We start from the raw sequence: 18,602 nt of genomic DNA, 5'->3' as shown, positions 1-18,602 counted from the left end.
AGCACCCGCAGTCCAGTTCCTGATAGTCAGATTGAAGATGTCAGTGTTGAAGTACACCAGGATGAGGAGGATATGGGTGTTGCTGGCGCTGGGGAGGAAATTGACAAGGAGGATTCTGATGGTGAGGTGGTTTGTTTAAGTCAGGCACCCGGGGAGACACCTGTTGTCCGTGGGAGGAATATGGCCATTGACATGCCTGGTGAAAATACCAAAAAAAATCAGCTCTTCGGTGTGGAAGTATTTCAACAGAAATGCGGACAACAGGTGTCAAGCCGTGTGTTGCCTTTGTCAAGCTGTAATAAGTAGGGGTAAGGACGTTAACCACCTCGGAACATCCTCCCTTATACGTCACCTGCAGCGCATACATCATAAGTCAGTGACAAGTTCAAAAACTTTGGGCGACAGCGGAAGCAGTCCACTGACCAGTAAATCCCTTCCTCTTGTAACCAAGCTCACGCAAACCACCCCACCAACTCCCTCAGTGTCAATTTCCTCCTTCCCCAGGAATGCCAATAGTCCTGAAGGCCATGTCACTGGCAATTCTGACGAGTCCTCTCCTGCCTGGGATTCCTCCGATGCATCCTTGAGTGTAACGCCTACTGCTGCTGGCGCTGCTGTTGTTGCTGCTGGGAGTCGATGGTCATCCCAGAGGGGAAGTCGTAAGACCACTTTTACTACTTCCACCAAGCAATTGACTGTCCAACAGTCCTTTGCGAGGAAGATGAAATATCACAGCAGTCATCCTGCTGCAAAGCGGATAACTGAGGCCTTGGCATCCTGGGTGGTGAGAAACGTGGTTCCGGTATCCATCATTACTGCAGAGCCAACTATAGACTTGTTTGAGGTACTGTGTTCCCGGTACCAAATACCATCTAGGTTCCATTTCTCTAGGCAGGCGATACCGAAAATGTACACAGACCTCAGAAAAAGACTCACCAGTGTCCTAAAAAATGCAGTTGTACCCAATGTCCACTTAACCACGGACATGTGGACAAGTGGAGCAGGGCAGACTCAGGACTATATGACTGTGACAGCCCACTGGGTAGATGTATTGACTCCCGCCGCAAGAACAGCAGCGGCGGCACCAGTAGCAGCATCTCGCAAACGCCAACTCTTTCCTAGGCAGGCTATGCTTTGTATCACCGCTTTCCAGAATACGCACACAGCTGAAAACCTCTTACGGCAACCGAGGAAGATCATCGCAGAATGGCTTACCCCAATTGGACTCTCCTGTGGATTTGTGGCATCGGACAACGCCAGCAATATTGTGTGTGCATTAAATCTGGGCAAATTCCAGCACGTCCCATGTTTTGCACATACCTTGAATTTGGTGGTGCAGAATTATTTAAAAAACGACAGGGGCGTGCAAGAAATGCTGTCGGTGGCCAGAAGAATTGCGGGACACTTTCGGCATACAGGCACCACGTACAGAAGACTGGAGCAACACCAAAAACGCCTGAACCTGCCCTGCCATCATCTGAAGCAAGAAGTGGTAACGAGGTGGAATTCAACCCTCTATATGCTTCAGAGGTTGGAGGAGCAGCAAAAGGCCATTCAAGCCTATACAACTGACCACGATATAGGAGGTGGAATGCACCTGTCTCAAGCGCAGTGGAGAATGATTTCAACGTTGTGCAAGGTTCTGCAACCTTTTGAACTTGCCACACGTGAAGTCAGTTCAGACACTGCCAGCCTGAGTCAGGTCATTCCCCTCATCAGGTTTTTGCAGAAGAAGCTGGAGACATTGAAGGAGGAGCTAACACAGAGCGATTCCGCTAGGCATGTGGGACTTGTGGATGGAGCCCTTAATTCGCTTAACAAGGATTCACGGGTGGTCAATCTGTTGAAATCAGAGCACTACATTTTGGCCACCGTGCTCGATCCTAGATTTAAAACCTACGTTGTATCTCTCTTTCCGGCAGACACAAGTCTGCAGGGGTTCAAAGAACTGCTGGTGAGAAAATTGTCAAGTCAAGCGGAACGCGACCTGTCAACATCTCCTCCTTCACATTCTCCCGCAACTGGGGGTGCGAGGAAAAGGCTAAGAATTCCGAGCCCACCCGCTGGCGGTGATGCAGGGCAGTCTGGAGCGACTGCTGATGCTGACATCTGGTCCGGACTGAAGGACCTGCCAACGATTACGGACATGTCGTCTACTGTCACTGCATATGATTCTCTCTCCATTGAAAGAATGGTGGAGGATTATATGAGTGACCGCATCCAAGTAGGCACGTCAGACAGTCCGTACGTATACTGGCAGGAAAAAGAGACAATTTGGAGGCCCTTGCACAAACTGGCTTTATTCTATCTAAGTTGCCCCCCCACAAGTGTGTACTCCGAAAGAGTGTTTAGTGCCGCCGCTCACCTTGTCAGCAATCGGCGTACGAGGTTACTTCCAGAAAATGTGGAGAAGATGATGTTCATTAAAATGAATTATAATCAATTCCTCCGTGGAGACATTCACCAGCAGCAATTGCCTCCACAAAGTACACAGGGAGCTGTGATGGTGGATTCCAGTGGGGACGAATTGATAATCTGTGAGGAGGGGGATGTACACGGTGATGAATCGGAGGATGATGATGAGGTGGACATCTTGCCTCTGTAGAGCCAGTTTGTGCAAGGAGAGATTAATTGCTTCTTTTTTGGTGGGGGTCCAAACCAACCCGTCATTTCAGTCACAGTCGTGTGGCAGACCCTGTCACTGAAATGATGGGTTGGTTAAAGTGTGCATGTCCTGTTTATACAACATAAGGGTGGGTGGGAGGGCCCAAGGACAATTCCATCTTGCACCTCTTTTTTCTTTCATTTTTCTTTGCGTCATGTGCTGTTTGGGGAGTGTTTTTTGGAAGGGCCATCCTGCGTGACACTGCAGTGCCACTCCTAGATGGGCCAGGTGTTTGTGTCGGCCACTAGGGTCGATTATCTTAGTCACACAGCTACCTCATTGCGCCTCTTTTTTTTCTTCTTTGCGTCATGTGCTGTTTGGGGAGTATTTTTTGGAAGGGCCATCCGGCCTGACACTGCAGTGCCACTCCTAGATGGGCCAGGTGTTTGTGTCGGCCACTAGGGTCGCTTAGCTTACTCACACAGCTACCTCATTGCGCCTCTTTTTTTCTTTGCGTCATGTGCTGTTTGGGGGGTGTTTTTTGGAAGGGCCATCCTGCGTGACACTGCAGTGCCACTCCTAGATGGGCCAGGTGTTTGTGTCGGCCACTTGGGTCGCTGAGCTTAGTTATCCAGCGACCTCGGTGCAAATTTTAGGACTAAAAATAATATTGTGAGGTGTGAGGTGTTCAGAATAGACTGAAAATGAGTGGAAATTATGGTTATTGAGGTTAATAATACTTTGGGATCAAAATGACCCCCAAATTCTATGATTTAAGCTGTCTTTTAGGGTTTTTTGAAAAAAACACCCGAATCCAAAACACACCCGAATCCGACAAAAAAAATTCGGTGAGGTTTTGCCAAAACGCGTTCGGACCCAAAACACGGCCACGGAACCGAACCCAAAACCAAAACACAAAACCCGAAAAATTTCCGGTGCACATCTCTAGAATAGATGGGTCCACCAGGAGCCATTGGCACTTTAAGAGTTTAATAGTGTGGGCTGGCTCCTCCCTCTATGCCCATCCTACCAGACTCCGTTTAGAAAATGTGCCCGGAGGAGCCGGTCACAGCTAGGGGAGCTCTACAGAGCTTCTTTAGAAAAGTTTAATTTAGAGTTTGTTTTTTTACAGGGAGGCTGCTGGCAACAGCTTCCCTGCATCGAGGGACTGAGGGGGGGAGCAGTGTCCGCCCTGCGGGGTCTTGAGCCACTGCCTCTGCTGACTGGACACTGAGCTCCAGAGGGGACAGATCGCACCCCGTCACAGGGGAACGCTCACCCCGGCAGCCAGCCGCCACCCCCTCAATGTGCTGAAGTTGGCGAGTTAGTCACTGTCCTCACTTACAAGCGGGGGTCAGTGTGAAGAGGACGGCTTAATACCGCGCTCCTGGACGGCTCAGCAGTACTGCGGTGCGGCGCTGTGAGGGGCACCCTGGGCCAGCAAGGTACCCTACACTGACCATTTCCAGCCTGTCGGGGCCCGCAGATCTCAGCAAGCACAAAATTCCTCAGGCCAGTATAATCTCCAAGAGCGGGAAGACAGCGCCATTGATGGGGCGGAGCTTCCCCTCAGAGCGGACCCAGCAGCGTTCAGCGCCATTTTCCCTGCCAGCAATCACTTTTAGTGGATGTCCAGGTCCCTCCAGAACAATTCCAGCTATCTGTACGGTACCAGGGGGTTGTAGAAGGGAGGGGAGGCTGTGTATAGACTGTGTCACCTATTAAGGGACAGTCAGCGCAGGTTGGGATTTCCCTATACCCCTATTCTCTAATAGCGCTGTGTGTGGGTTGGCTCCAATCTCTGTGTCTCTCTGTCATTCTTGGGGGGAAAACTCTGTTAAATAAATACCCTGTGTGTTTGTGGGGTGTTTGCAGGGCCGGCGCTTCCATTAGGCAGTTTTAGGCAGCTGCCTATGAGCGCCAGGACCTGAGGGGGCGGCACACTGAGGCTGTCAGGGCCCTGATAATTTTGTCTGTTAGCCCCCTGCCCTGTAGCCCCCATGTGACTGCTATAATAGCAGCACTGCAGCAGCAGGGCACCCGGCGGCATGGACACATTAGTAGCAGCGCTGCAAGCGGTCCTGCAGCGCTGCTGAACTTACTGACAGCAGCTGAAGTTTTTTGGCCATTCCAGGCCACTGTACACTAACTAGTGTCCCAGGATCCACCGTTGACTCTCCGGATTCACCACCTCTGGAGAAGTTATACAGTGGGAGCGGCGAGGTAGTCTCCCCCTCGGCTGGTCCTTTATACCCTCTGCCGGGCTGGTTCCGGAGCCTGGTGCTTGATGGTGGGTTTTGTGTTTGTTTGTTTTTATAAAGGGGGCTTGGTCACAGGTCCGTGATTAGGCCACGCCCCCGACTTTGCCAGGTCCCCGGCGGTCTGTCTGCTGCTGTGCCCATTCTATCTGACACTGGCTCCTGCAGTCTGAGCTGGAGGAGGTAACTGCTGTGGTACTGTAGTGTGTGTGTCTCAGTACGAGTGTGTGTGCCTCACTATGAGTGTCAGTGTGTGTCTCAGTATGAGTGTTTCCCAGTACGAGTGTGTGTGCCTCACTATGAGTGTCAGTGTGTGTGTGCCTCAGTGTGAGTGTGTGGGCCTCAGTGTGAGTGACAGTGTGTGTCTCAGTATGAGAGTGTGTGTGCCTCAGTGTAAGTGTCAGTGTGTGTGTGTGCCTCAGTGTAAGTGTCAGTGTGTGTGTGGGTGTGCCTCAGTGTGTGTGAGTGTGTGTGTGTGCCTCAGTACAGTGTGTGTGCTTGTCCGTGTGAGTGGATGTGTACCATAGGGCTTATTGGGAAACAACCAGTACATGTATTTGTTATATGTACCTCACACTCTGTTAGTTACAGAAGTTCCCTGCATGAATACTATATCGCTAGTGGCCTGCAGTTGGTGAGGGCATAGGCAGATTCAGTAGAAGCACCGAACACCACATTCCTTTCCCACCCCCGCCGTTTAGGAGGATAATTATTATTTTTTGTCATTTCTAATACAGCGGCAGGTGAACTGGACTGGGGAGCAGGGTGTCCTATATCCCCCCAGGACGCTCCTTCTCTAACACTACGGCATGAGGGTTGGGGGTAGGCTGCAGGATGGGAGGGTTAAGGCCCATACACATTAGACGATGTCACTCTGTGAGCGACATCGTCTAACGTCTCCCGGGCCGGCCGGTCGGCGGCCTCCTGTACGCACTGAGCGATATGACCGCTCATATCGCTCAGTGACGTCACGCCCCCGCCAGCCCTGCATGAAGGTCGTGGACGACAGTCCACATCCTTCATGCATGCCCTACCGACAGCAACGATCGTTGCTGACCCGCGGGGCCGCGCATCGGTCGTCGCTGGCGGCATACACACTTAACGATAAAATGAGCGACGTCGCTCAAGGAGGGGGAAAATGAGCGACGTCGCTCATTATATCGTTAAGTGTGTATGGACCTTTAGACTGCAGTGGGGGGGGGGGGGGTGTTAGGATTAGAATGCAAGAAGGGAGGGTTAGCATACTTTCCCACAAGATGTTGGGATACTGAGCGTCAGGATGCAGCTATCATTCTTCTGACCCCCGTCATCCTAGGGGCCGGGATGCCTTTCCCAACCCGCTATAGGGTGTGGGGGGGGGGGAGAGAGGGGGTGTGTGTGTGAAGTTTTGCCTGGGGTGCCGAAAAAGCTTGCACCGGCCCTGGGTGTTTGGTGTGTGTGACAACATGTCTAGGGACACTGTTTGATATGCTGCAGAGGATTTGTCTTCCCAGGAAGACTCCATACCATGTAATCAGGATTGCACTGTTGTAGCGCAGATCCCGGTTAGAGAGCCGGAATGGTTAGCCTCTCTCAGGGGGACTATTTCTCAGATTTCTGATAGGGTTGCTAGGACTGAGCATGCCACTCAGATCCTACAATCTGATACTGCTTCCTCGGGGTCCCCTGCAGTACATTCTTAAAAACGTGCACTTGCATTGGTTACGCAGGATGACACGGACACCGACTCTGACACTGCAGACGGTGATGGGGATGGGTCGAGGGGGACAGGATCACTTGCTAAGGGGGTGCAGTTGATGATTGAAGATGTGAGGGGTATTTTACAAATGTCTGCACAGCTCCTGAACAGGTGGAGGAGGCCTTTTTTACAGATAACAAGAAGCCCCCCCCCACCTCACCTTCCTGGCATCCAAAGAATTAAATGCTATTTTTGAAAAGGCCTGGGAAACTCCGGAAAAGAAATTTCAAACTCCTAGGAGGGTCTTGTTTGCTTTTCCCTTCCTAGAGGAAGATAAAAAGAGACGGGAGTCCCCGCTGATAGTCGACTCCTCTGTTTCCAGGCTGTCTAAACAGGTGGTATTGCCTGTCCTGGGCTCTACCGCGTTGAAGGACCTGGCAGATCGCAAGGTGGATGCTACGCTAAAATCCATTTACATGGCTTCCGGGGCTATATTACGGCCTGCTATAGCCTGAGCTTGGATTGCTAAAGCTATTGCCAGGTGGTCAATCGCTCTGCAGTAGGAATCGACTGCGATGGATAAAGGTGACGTTGATTTATTTCTACACCATATTCAGGATTCTGCAGGATTCCTGGTAGATTCCATGAAGGACCTGGGTTCCATGGAGCAGGGATCTGCTCCATGTCCGTCTCGGCTTGCAGGGGTCTCTGGCTGCGCCAATGGTCTGCGGTCGCGGAATCCAGGTAGAGTGTGGAGGGCCTACACTTTACAGGTCAGGCTCTCTTTGGGGAGGTGCTGGATGCGTGGATTACCACAGCTACCGCGGGTAAGTCTACTTTTCTCCCCTCAGCGGCACCGGCTACGAAGAAGCCTTTTACACCAGCCACGTCACAGTCCTTTTGGCCCGCGAGGTCTAGAAAGAACAAGCCTTTGAACACCTTCTTCAGAGGTGGTCGTGCCAAGGGTAAGAAACCTGCTCCCGCAGGTTCCCAAGCCCAGAAGCCCGCTTCTGATACCCCTAAGTCCTCTGCATGATGGTGGACAGCTAGGCCTGGAGGAAGGTCAGGTGAGGGCAAGACTCCGGCAGTTCATCCATGTCTGGGTGTCATCTGGCCTGGACCCCTGGGTCCTAGATATAGTGTCCACGGGGTACAGACTGGAGTTTCAAGATCCCCCACCTCACCGTTTCTTCAAGTCAGGCTTGCCAGCTCTGCTGGCGGACAGAACAATTCTTCTGGAGGCCATCAGAAAATTGATGGTGTCAGAGGTCATTGTTCCAGTTCCACATGAACAGTGGAACCAGAGGCGTCATGAGGGGGTGCGGGGGGGGGGGGGGGGGGGTGCGGCCCGCACCCAAGTGTCACCCTTCAATGGGGTGACACCAAAAAGAGCTGCACACCTGCACCCCCATCCACAGATATGTCTGCGGCTGCACCCACACTTACTCCTCTCCAGCAGCGCACCCCCGCTGACTTCATCACCCGGACAGCGGACTCATTCATATACACACCGGCCCGCCTGTACGCCGCCGCGTCGCCACCGGGTCCGTACTACTATCACCATGGTGATGAGCTATCAACTGATGCCGGGTGCTGTACGTCACGAGTGACATTATACGCACGCCGGCACCGCATGCCTTGCTGGGAGGGAGAATGGGAGGAGACTTTGCTGTGCAGGGAGGACGGACGTTACCAGAGGGAGCTGTACTGCAGGGACTAAAGTGTGCACCTCATTGCCTTCTTCTCTGGCTGGCTGTGAGCTGTTTCAGCTGAGAGAGGGTGTGTATGTTTGATCCAATGTTTTACAGTTTACGATTACATTATAATCCATTTTCTCTATCGTCCTTGTGGATGCTGGGGTTCCTGAAAGGACCATGGGGAATAGCGGCTCCGCAGGAGACAGGGCACAAAAAGTAAAGCTTTCCGATCAGGTGGTGTGCACTGGCTCCTCCCCCTATGACCATCCTCCAGACTCCAGTTAGATTTTTGTGCCCGGCCGAGAAGGGTGCAATCTAGGTGGCTCTCCTAAAGAGCTGCTTAGAGAAAGTTTAGCTTAGGTTTTTTATTTTACAGTGAGTCCTGCTGGCAACAGGATCACTGCAACGAGGGACTTAGGGGAGAAGGAGTGAACTCACCTGCGTGCAGGATGGATTGGCTTCTTGGCTACTGGACATCAGCTCCAGAGGGACGATCACAGGTACAGCCTGGATGGTCACCGGAGCCGCGCCGCCGGCCCCCTTGCAGATGCTGAAGTAAGAAGAGGTCCAGAATCGGCGGCTGAAGACTCCTGCAGTCTTCTAAAGGTAGCGCACAGCACTGCAGCTGTGCGCCATTTTCCTCTCAGCACACTTCACACGGCAGTCACTGAGGGTGCAGGGCGCTGGGAGGGGGGCGCCCTGGGAGGCAAATGAAAACCTTTTTTGGCGAAAAATACCTCACATATAGCCCCCAGAGGCTATATGGAGATATTTAACCCCTGCCAAGATTCACTAAATAGCGGGAGACGAGCCGCCGAAAAAGGGGCGGGGCCTATCTCCTCAGCACACAGCGCCATTTTCTCTCACAGAAAGCCTGGAGAGAAGGCTCCCAGGCTCTCCCCTGCACTGCACTACAGAAACAGGGTTAAAACAGAGAGGGGGGGCACTGATTTTGGCGATATTGAGATATATATAAAGATGCTATAAGGGAAAACACTTATATAAGGTTGTCCCTATATAATTATAGCGTTTTGGTGTGTGCTGGCAAACTCTCCCTCTGTCTCCCCAAAGGGCTAGTGTGGGTCCTGTCCTCTGTCAGAGCATTCCCGGTGTGTGTGCTGTGTGTCGGTACGTGTGTGTCGACATGTATGAGGACGATGTTGGTGAGGAGGCGGAGAAATTGCCTGTAATGGTGATGTCACTCTCTAGGGAGTCGACACCGGAATGGATGGCTTATTTAGGGAATTACGTGAGAATGTCAACACGCTGCAAGGTCGGTTGACGACGTGAGACGGCCGACAAACTATTAGTACCGGTCCAGGCGTCTCAGAAACACCGTCAGGGGCGTTAAAAACGCCCATTTACCTCAGTCGGTCGACACAGACACAGACACGGACACTGAATCCAGTGTCGACGGTGAATAAACAAACGTATTTCTCATTAGGGCCACACGTTAAGGGCAATGAAGGAGGTGTTGCATATTTCTGATACTACAAGTACCACAAAAAAGGGTATTATGTGGGAGTGAAAAAACTACCTGTAGTTTTTCCTGAATCAGATAAAATAAAATGAAGTGTGTGATGATGCGTGGGGTTACCCCGATAGCAAATATTGGCGTTATACCCTTTCCCGCCAGAAATTAGGGCGCGTTGGGAAACACCCCTTAGGGTGATAAGGCGCTCACACGCTTATCAAGTGGCGTTACCGTCTCCAGATACGGCCGCCCTCAAGGAGCCAGCTGATAGGAAGCTGGAAAGATATCCTAAAAAGTATATACACACATACGGTGGTTATACTGCGACCAGCGATCGCCATCAGCCTGGAGATGCAGTGCTGGGTTGGCTTGGTCGGATTCCCTGACTGAAAATATTTTATTCATATAGAGCATTTAATAGGATGCATTCTATATATATGTACGTGAGATGCACAGAGGGATATTTGCTCTCTGGCATCAAGATAAGTACGTTGTCCATATCACCCAGAAGATGTCATGGACACGACAGTGGTCAGGTGATACAGATCCCATACGGCACATGGAAGTATTGCCGTATAAAGGGAAGGAGTTAGTTGGGGTCGGTCCGTCGGACCTGGGGACCACGGCAACAGCTGGGAAATCCAACCTTTTTACCCCAAGTTACATCTCAGCTGAAAAAGACACCGTCTTTTCAGCCTCAATCCTTCCTTTCCCATGAGGGCATGCAGGCAAAAGGCCAGTCATATCTGCCCAGACATAGAGGTAAGGGAAGTAGACTGCAGCAGGCAGCCCCTTCCCAGGAAAAGAAGCCCTCCACCGCGTCTGCCAAGTCCTCAGCATGACGCTGGGGCCATGCAAGCGGACTCAAGGTGGGGGGGTAGTCTCAAGAGTCTCAGCGCGCAGTGGGATCACTCGCAGGTTGACCCCTAGATAGTACAAGTATTATCCCAGGGGTACAGATTGGAGAGTCGAGACATCTTCTCCTCGCAGGTTTCTGAAGTCTGCTTTACCAACGGCTCCCTCCGACAGGGAGGCAGCATTGGAAACAATTCACAAGCTGTATATCCAGCAGGTGATAATCAAAGTACCCCTCCTACAACAAGGAAAAGGGTATTATTTTTCCACACTATATTGTGGTACTGAAGCCAGACGGCTTGGTGAGACATAGTCTAAACTGAAATCTTTGAACACTTACATAAAAGGTTCAAATCGAGATGGAGTCACTCAGAGCAGTGATAGCGAACCGGAAAAAAGGGGACTATATGGTGTCCCTGGACATCAAGGATTACCTCCATGTCCAAATTTGCCCTTCTCAACAAGGGTACCTCTGGTTCGTGGTACAGAACTGTCAATATCAGTTTCAGACGATGCCGTTTGAATTATCCACGGCACCCCGGGCCTTTTACCAAGGTAATGGCCGAAAAGATGTTTCTTCAAAGAAAAAAGGCATCTAAATTATCCCTTACTTGGACGATATCCTGAAAAGGGCAAGTTCCAGAGAACAGTTGGAGGTCGGAAGAGCACTATCTAAAGTAGTTCTACGACAGCACGACTGGATTCTAAATATTCCAAGAATCGCAGCTGTTTTCCGACGATACGTCTGCTGTTCCTAGGAATGATTCTGGGCATAGTCCAGAAAAAGGTGTTCCTCCGGGAGGAAAAAGCCAAGGAGTTATTCGACCTAGTCAGAAACCTCCTAAAACCAGGCCAAGTATCAGTGCATCAATGCACAGGAGTCCTGGGAAAAATGGTGGCTTCTTACGAAGCGATTCCATTCGGCAGATCTCAGGGGATTTGCTGGACGAATGGTCCGGATCGCATTTTCAGATGCATCAGCGGATAATCCTGTCTCCAAGGACAAGGGTGTCTCTTCTGTGGGGGCTGCAGAGTGCTCATCTTTTAGAGGGCAGCACACTCAGCATTCAGGACTGTGTTCTGGGGACCACGGATACCAGCCTGAGAGGCTGGGGAGTAGTCACACAGGGAAAAAATTTCCAAGGAAGTGTGGTCAAGTCTGGAGACTTCTCTCCACATGAATATACTGGAGCTAAGGGCAATTTACAATGCTCTGAGCCTAGGAAGACTCCTGCTTCAAAGTCAACCGGTGCTGATCCAGTAGGACATCATCATGGCGGTCGCCCACGTTATCAGACGGGGCGACACAAGAAGCAGGAGGGCAATGACAGCAAGGATTCTTCGCTGGGCGGAAAATCATGTGATAACACTGTCAGCAGTGTTCATTCCGGGAGTGGGCAACTGGGAAGATTTCCTCAGCATAAATGAATTCCACCCGGAAAAGTGGAAACTTAATCTGGAAGTTTCCACATGATTGTAAACCGTTGGGAAAGACCAAAGGTGGTTATGATGGCGTCCCACCTGAAGCGCCAGGTCAAGAGACACTCAGGCAATAGCTGGGACGCTCTGGTAACACCGTCGGTGTACCAGTCGGTGTATGTGTTCCATCCTCTGCTTTTCATACCCAATGTATTGAAAATGATAGGAAGGAGAGGAGTAAGAACTATACTCGTGGCTCCGGTTTGGCCAAGAAGGACTTGGTTCCCGGAACTTCAAGAGATACTAAGAAGGGTCTTGATTCGGCAAGAACCGTGTCTGTTCCGGGACTTACCGCAGCTGCGTTGACGCCAAGGCGGGTGAACGCCGGATCCTAAGGGAAAGAGGCATTCCGGAAGAGGTCATCCCTACCCTGGTCAGAGCCAGGAAGGAGGTGACCGCACAACATTATCACCACTTAGGTGAAAATATGTGCCAGGGTGTGAGTCCAGGAAGGCTCCACGGAAGAATTTCAACTAGGTTAATTTCTACATTTCCTGCAAACAGGAGTGTCTATGGGTCTCAAATTGGGTCCATTAAGGTTCAAATTTCGGCCTGTTGATTTTCTTCCAGAAAGAAATTGGCTTCAGTTCCTGAAGTCCAGAAGTTGTTAAGGGAGTACTGCATATACAGCCCCTTTGATGTCTCCAGTGGCACTGGGCGATCTCAACGTAGTTTTGGGATTCCTAAAAAATCACATTGGTTTAAACAACTCAAATCTGTGGATTTGATATATCTCACATGGAAAATGACCATGCTGTTGGTCCTGGCCTCGGCCAGGCGAGTGTCAGAATTGGCGGCTTTATCTCACAAAGCCATATCTGATTGTCCATTCGGACAGAGCAAAGCTGCGGACTCGTCCCCAGTTTCTCCTTAAGGTGGTGTCAGCGTTTCACCTGAACCAGCTTATTGTGGTACCTGCGGCTACTAGGGACTTGGAGGACTCCAAGTTGCTGGATGTTATCAGGGCCCTGAAAATATAGTTTCCAGGTTGGCTGGAGTCAGGAAATCTGACTTGCTGTTTATCCTGTATGCACCCAACAATGCTGGGTGCTTCTGCTTCTAAGCAGTCGATTGCTCGTGGGATTGGTAGCACAATTCAACTTGCACATTCTGTGGCAGGCCTGCCACAGTCTAAATCTGTTAAGGCCCATTCCACAAGGAAGGTGGGCTCATCTTGGGCGGCTGCCCGAGGGGTCTCGGCATTACAACTTTGCCGAGCAGCTACGTGGTCGGGGGAGAACACGTTTGTAAAATTCTACAAATTTGATACCCTGACAAAAGAGGACCTGGAGTTCTCTCATTCGGTGCTGCAGAGTCATCCGCACTCTCCCGCCCGTTTGGGAGCTTTGGTATAATCCCCATGGTCCTTTCAGGAACCCCAGCATCCACAAGGACGATAGAGAAAATAAGAATTTACTTACCGATAATTCTATTTCTCGGAGTCCGTAGTGGATGCTGGGCGCCCATCCCAAGTGCGGATTATCTGCAATACTTGTACATAGTTATTGCTAACTAAATCGGGTTATTGTTGTTGTGAGCCATCTTTTCAGAGGCTCCGCTGTTATCATACTGTTAACTGGGTTCAGATCACAGGTTGTACAGTGTGATTGGTGTGGCTGGTATGAGTCTTACCCGGGATTCAAAATTCCTCCCTTATTGTGTACGCTCGTCCGGGCACAGTACCTAACTGGAGTCTGGAGGAGGGTCATAGGGGGAGGAGCCAGTGCACACCACCTGATCGGAAAGCTTTACTTTTTGTGCCCTGTCTCCTGCGGAGCCGCTATTCCCCATGGTCCTTTCAGGAACCCCAGCATCCACTACGGACTCCGAGAAATAGAATTATCGGTAAGTAAATTCTTATTATTATTTGAGTAAAAAAAAAATGTTTTGCGTAAGTTAACAACATGTATTATATATGTGTGTGTGTGTGTGTGTGTGTGTATATATATATATATATATATATATATATATATATATATATACACATACATATGTGTGTGTATATATATATGAGTCTGAATACCCCCGCCGCCACATTGAGCTCTCGCCATGCGGTCGCTCCTGATTGGCTGCCGGTCCGCGAATTAGTAGCACCGTGGTCATAGGAGCCGCAGTGCCGCCGACCACAGCCTCCTCCTCCTTGCACCGCCGCCGTCCTCTGCCTCCTCCTCCGCTACAGCGGCGCTGCCCTCCTCCGCACCATGCCAATCACAGCCATCTCATCCACCGCCCTGCAGACCACAGCATCCTCAGCACCGCCGCTGCTAAATAGGTAATCTTACCCTGCTGCCTTTCTCTCGCCCTCGTCCCTACTAAGTGCCCTTGATGTCCCTCTCTCTGTCACTCTCCCTGTCCCTATGTCCCTGCTGTCACTTTCCCTGTCCCTATGTCCCTGCTGTCACTTTCCCTGTCCCTGCGGTCACTTTCCCTGTCACTCTCCCGGTCCCTATGTTACAGCTGTCACTCTTCCTGCCCCTGCTGTCACTTTCCCTGTCTCTCTGTCTCTGCTGTCACTCTCCCTGAATTTTGTCTCATACCGTGTGCTATAATGTGAATTTCGTCTCATACCGTGTGCTGTAATGTGAATTACGGCTCATACCATGTGCTATAATGTGAATTTTGGCTCATTCAGTGTGCTATAATGTGAATTTCGGCTTATTCTGTGTGCTATAATGTGATTTTCTGCTCATTCTGTGAGCTATAATGTGATTTTCGGCTTATTCTGTGTGTTATAATGTGAAAACTAGTACAAAAACATAACTAAGGGTTCTGTGTGTTGTGATACGGGAGGGTGTCCATGGGGGGTGACACCGTGAGTTACCACACTGGGTGACACCAACCCTAGTGATGCCTCTGAGTGGAACAAGGGTTATTATTCGAACCTTTTTGTGGTACCAAAACCGGATGGTTCGGTACGGCCTATTCTAAACTTAAAGTCTTTGAACCCTTATCTCAGGGAGTTCAAATTCAAGATGGAATCTCTGAGAGCTGTCATCTCAGGACTGACAGAGGGGGAGTTCCTGGTGTCACTGGACATCAAGGATGCTTACCTCCACATTCCCATTTGGTCGCCGCATCAGGCATATCTCAGGTTTGCACTGTTGGACGATCACTATCAGTTCCAGGCACTGCCGTTTGGCCTCTCCACAGCACCAAGGATCTTCACAAAGGTGATGGCGGAGATGATGGTTCTCCTCCGCAAGCAGGGGGTGAACATAATTCCATATCTGGACGATCTCCTGATCAAGGCGTTGTCCAGGGAGAAGTTGTTTCGATCCATCGCGCTCACGACGCAGCTGCTCAGGAAGTACGGTTGGATCCTGAGCCTTCCATAGTCTCATCTGGAGCCGACAAGGAGGCTGTCTTTCCTGGGAATGATCCTCGACACGGAAGTGCAGAGGGTTTTTCTCCCGGTGGAGAAGGCATTGGTGATTCAAACAATGGTCCGGGATGTCTTAAAGCCTACCCGGATATCGGTTCATCAATTTATCCGCCTTTTGGGGAAGATGGTTGCCGCCTACGAGGCTCTGCAGTACGGCAGGTTTCATGCTCGACCTTTTCAGCTGGACCTATTGGACCAGTGGTCGGGCTCTCACCTACACATGTACAAGAGGATATGCCTGTCGTCGAAAGCCAGGATTTCTCTCCTCTGGTGGCTACAACTTCCGCACCTTCTGGAAGGCCGAAGGTTCAGAATTCAGGACTGGATCCTTTTAACCACAGATGCAAGTCTAAGAGGTTGGGGAGCAGTCACTCTGGGGGAAACCTTTCAGGGAAGGTGGTCAAATCAAGAATCCCTTCTCCCAATAAACATCCTGGAGCTAAGGGCCATGTACAACGCCTTCTGCAGGCAGCACACCTTCTACAGGATCGGGCTGTTCAGGTGCAGTCGGACAACATGACCACGGTGGCCTACATAAACTGACAAGGCGGAACGAAGAGCAGGGCTGCCATGTCAAAGGTGTCAAGAATCCTCCTCTGGGCAGGACACGGTGGTGATGTTAGCAATCTTCATTCTGGGAGTAGACAACTGGGAAGCAGACTTCCTCAGCCGCAATGATCTCCATCCGGGAGAGTGGGGCCTCCACCCGGAGGTGCTCGATGAGGTAACCGGTTGGTGGGGGGTTCATCACATAGACGTGATGGCCTACCGCCTCAACACAAAGCTGGGGAGGTACTGTTCCAGGTCAAGAGACCCACAGGCAGTTGCTGTGGGTGCACTGGTAACACCATGGGTATTCAAGTCAGTGTATGTGTTCCCTCCACTTCCTCTGATACCAAAGGTTCTTCAGCTGGTGAGAAGAACAAAGGTTCTAGCAATCCTCATTGCTCCGGACTGGCCTTAGGAGGGCTTGGTACATGGACCTGCTGGGTCTTCTGTTAGAGGATCCAAGGCCCTTACCTCTTCGGAGGGATCTGCTACTGCAGGGGCCGTTCGCTTATCAAGACTTACCACAGCTACATTTGACAGCATGGTTGTTGAACGCCAGATCTTAGCTCGGAAAGGTATCCCGAGTGAGGTTATTCCTACCCTGATACAGGCTAGAAAGGGGGTAACGTCTAAACATTACCATCATATTTGGAAAAAATAGGTTTCTTGGTGTGAATCCAAGAAATTTCCTGCTGTGGAGTTTCAGCTTGGACGTTTGCTCCTTTTCCTGCAAGCAGGTGTGGATATGGGCCTAAGATTGGGCTCCATCAAGGTCCAAATCTCTGCTTTGTCCATCTTCTTCCAAAAACAATTGGCTGTCCTCCCTGAGACTCAGACCTTTTTGAAAGGGGTTCTGCACATCCAGCCTCCCTTTGTGGCGCCAACAGCTCCCTGGGATCTGGACGTGGTGCTGCAGTTCCTGCAATCTGCTTGGTTTGAGCCTCTGCTGGAGGCTGACATCAAGTTTCTCACGTGGAAGGCGGTCACCTTGTTGGCCTTAGCTTCTGCTCGACGCGTGTCAGACTTGGGAGCTTTATCTTGTAAGAGTCCCTATCTGATCTTCCATGAACATAGGGCAGAACTTAGGACTCGTCCACAGTTCCTGCCTAATTTTGTACCGGCTTTCCATATCAGCCAGCCTATTGTGGTGCAAGTGGTTACTGACTCCTCAATTGCTTCAAAGGCCTTGTGTGTTGTGAGGGCTTTGAACATTTATGTGAAGAGGACGGCTCGTCATCGAAAGACTGACTCCTTGTTTGTCCTCTATGATCCCAAGAAAATTGTGTGTCCTGCTTCTAAGCAGTTGATTTCTCGCTGGATCAGGTTTACCATCCAGCATGCATATTCTACGGCAGGATTGCCGTGTCCAAAATCTGTAAAGGCCCATTCTAATTGTAAACTGGGCTCTTCCTGGGCGGCTGCCCGGGGTGTCTCGGCTGTACAACTTTGCCGAGCTGCTACTTGGTCTGGATCGAACACGTTTGACAAGTTTTACAATTTCGATACTTTGGCCTCTGATGACATCAAGTTTGGTAAAGCGGTCTTGCAGGAGCCTCCGCGCTCTCCCTCCCATACTGGGAGCTTTGGTACATCCCCATGGTACTAATATGGACCCCACCATCCTCTAGGACGTAAGAGAAAATAGGATTTTAATTACCTACCGGTAAATCCTTTTTTTTTTGTAGTCCGTAGAGGATGCTGGGCGCCCGCCCAGCTCTTCGTTTTCCTGCATTGGTTTTTATAGTTCAGTACTGCCTGGTTCCTAGCTAAGTTCTGCGTTATTTACTGTTTCAGTATTGTTTCAGCTGTTGCTTAGTTGTTCCGGCATGTTGGCCGGATTTGCCTGTTGTGTGAGCTGGTATGAATCTCGCCACTATCTGTAATTCCTTCTCTCGAAGTATGTTGTCTCCTCGGGCCCAGTTTCTAGACTGAGTCTGGTAGGAGGGGCATAGAGGGAGGAGCCAGCACACGCTGTTAAACTCTTAAAGTGCCAATGGCTCCTGGTGGACCCCTACTATACCCCATGGTACTAATATGGACCCCAGCATCCTCTACGGACTATGGCCCTCATTCCGAGTTGATTGCTCGCTAGCTGCTTTTAGCAGCAGTGCACACGCTAGGCCGCCACCCTCTGGGAGTGTATCTTAGCTTAGCAGAAGTGCGAACAAAATATTAGCAGAACTGCTCATAAATCTTTTCCTGCAGTTTCTGAGTAGCTCCAGACCTACTCCTACCTTGCGATGACTGCAGACAGTTTGGTTCCTGCTTTGCGTCACAAACGCGCCCTGCGTTCAACCAGCCACTCCCCCGTTTCCCCAGGCACGCCTGCATTTTCAACTGACACGCCTGCGTTTTTTTAGCACACTCCTGGAAAACGGCCAGTTACCTCCCAGAAAAGCCCCATTCATGTCAATCACTCACCGATCAGCAGTGCGACTGAAAATTGTCGCTAGACCTTGTGTAAAACTGCATAGTTTTGTGTGAAAGTACTTCGCGTGTGCGCACTGCCGCCCATACACATGCGCAGAAATGCTGATTTTAGCCTGATCGCTGTGCTGCAAAATCTGCAGCGAGCGATAAACTCGGAATGACCACCTATGAGAAAAGGATTTACTGGTAGGTAAT

At 50.6% G+C, this 18,602-nt stretch overlaps 1 protein-coding gene and 1 long non-coding RNA gene across 2 annotated transcripts in view; one reads left to right on the top strand and one right to left on the bottom strand.

Moving 5' to 3' along the window:
- Positions 1 to 4,901, bottom strand: part of LOC134935563 (uncharacterized) — a 46,960-nt gene extending 42,059 nt beyond the window's left edge. The window contains exon 1 of the mRNA XM_063930545.1: positions 4,708 to 4,901. The gene's annotated coding sequence lies outside the window, so the exon portion shown is untranslated. The remainder of the gene's footprint in view (positions 1 to 4,707) is intronic.
- LOC134935564 (uncharacterized) overlaps positions 1 to 18,602 on the top strand; it is a 207,965-nt gene that overhangs the window by 4,519 nt on the left and 184,844 nt on the right. The gene's annotated exons all lie outside the window — the stretch shown is intronic.

The sequence above is a fragment of the Pseudophryne corroboree genome, chromosome 6, assembly GCF_028390025.1.
Source record: "Pseudophryne corroboree isolate aPseCor3 chromosome 6, aPseCor3.hap2, whole genome shotgun sequence".
NCBI lineage: Eukaryota > Metazoa > Chordata > Amphibia > Anura > Myobatrachidae > Pseudophryne > Pseudophryne corroboree.
The sequence above is the reverse complement of the archived record's forward strand: the minus strand, read 5'-3'. Positions and strand labels throughout refer to the sequence as shown.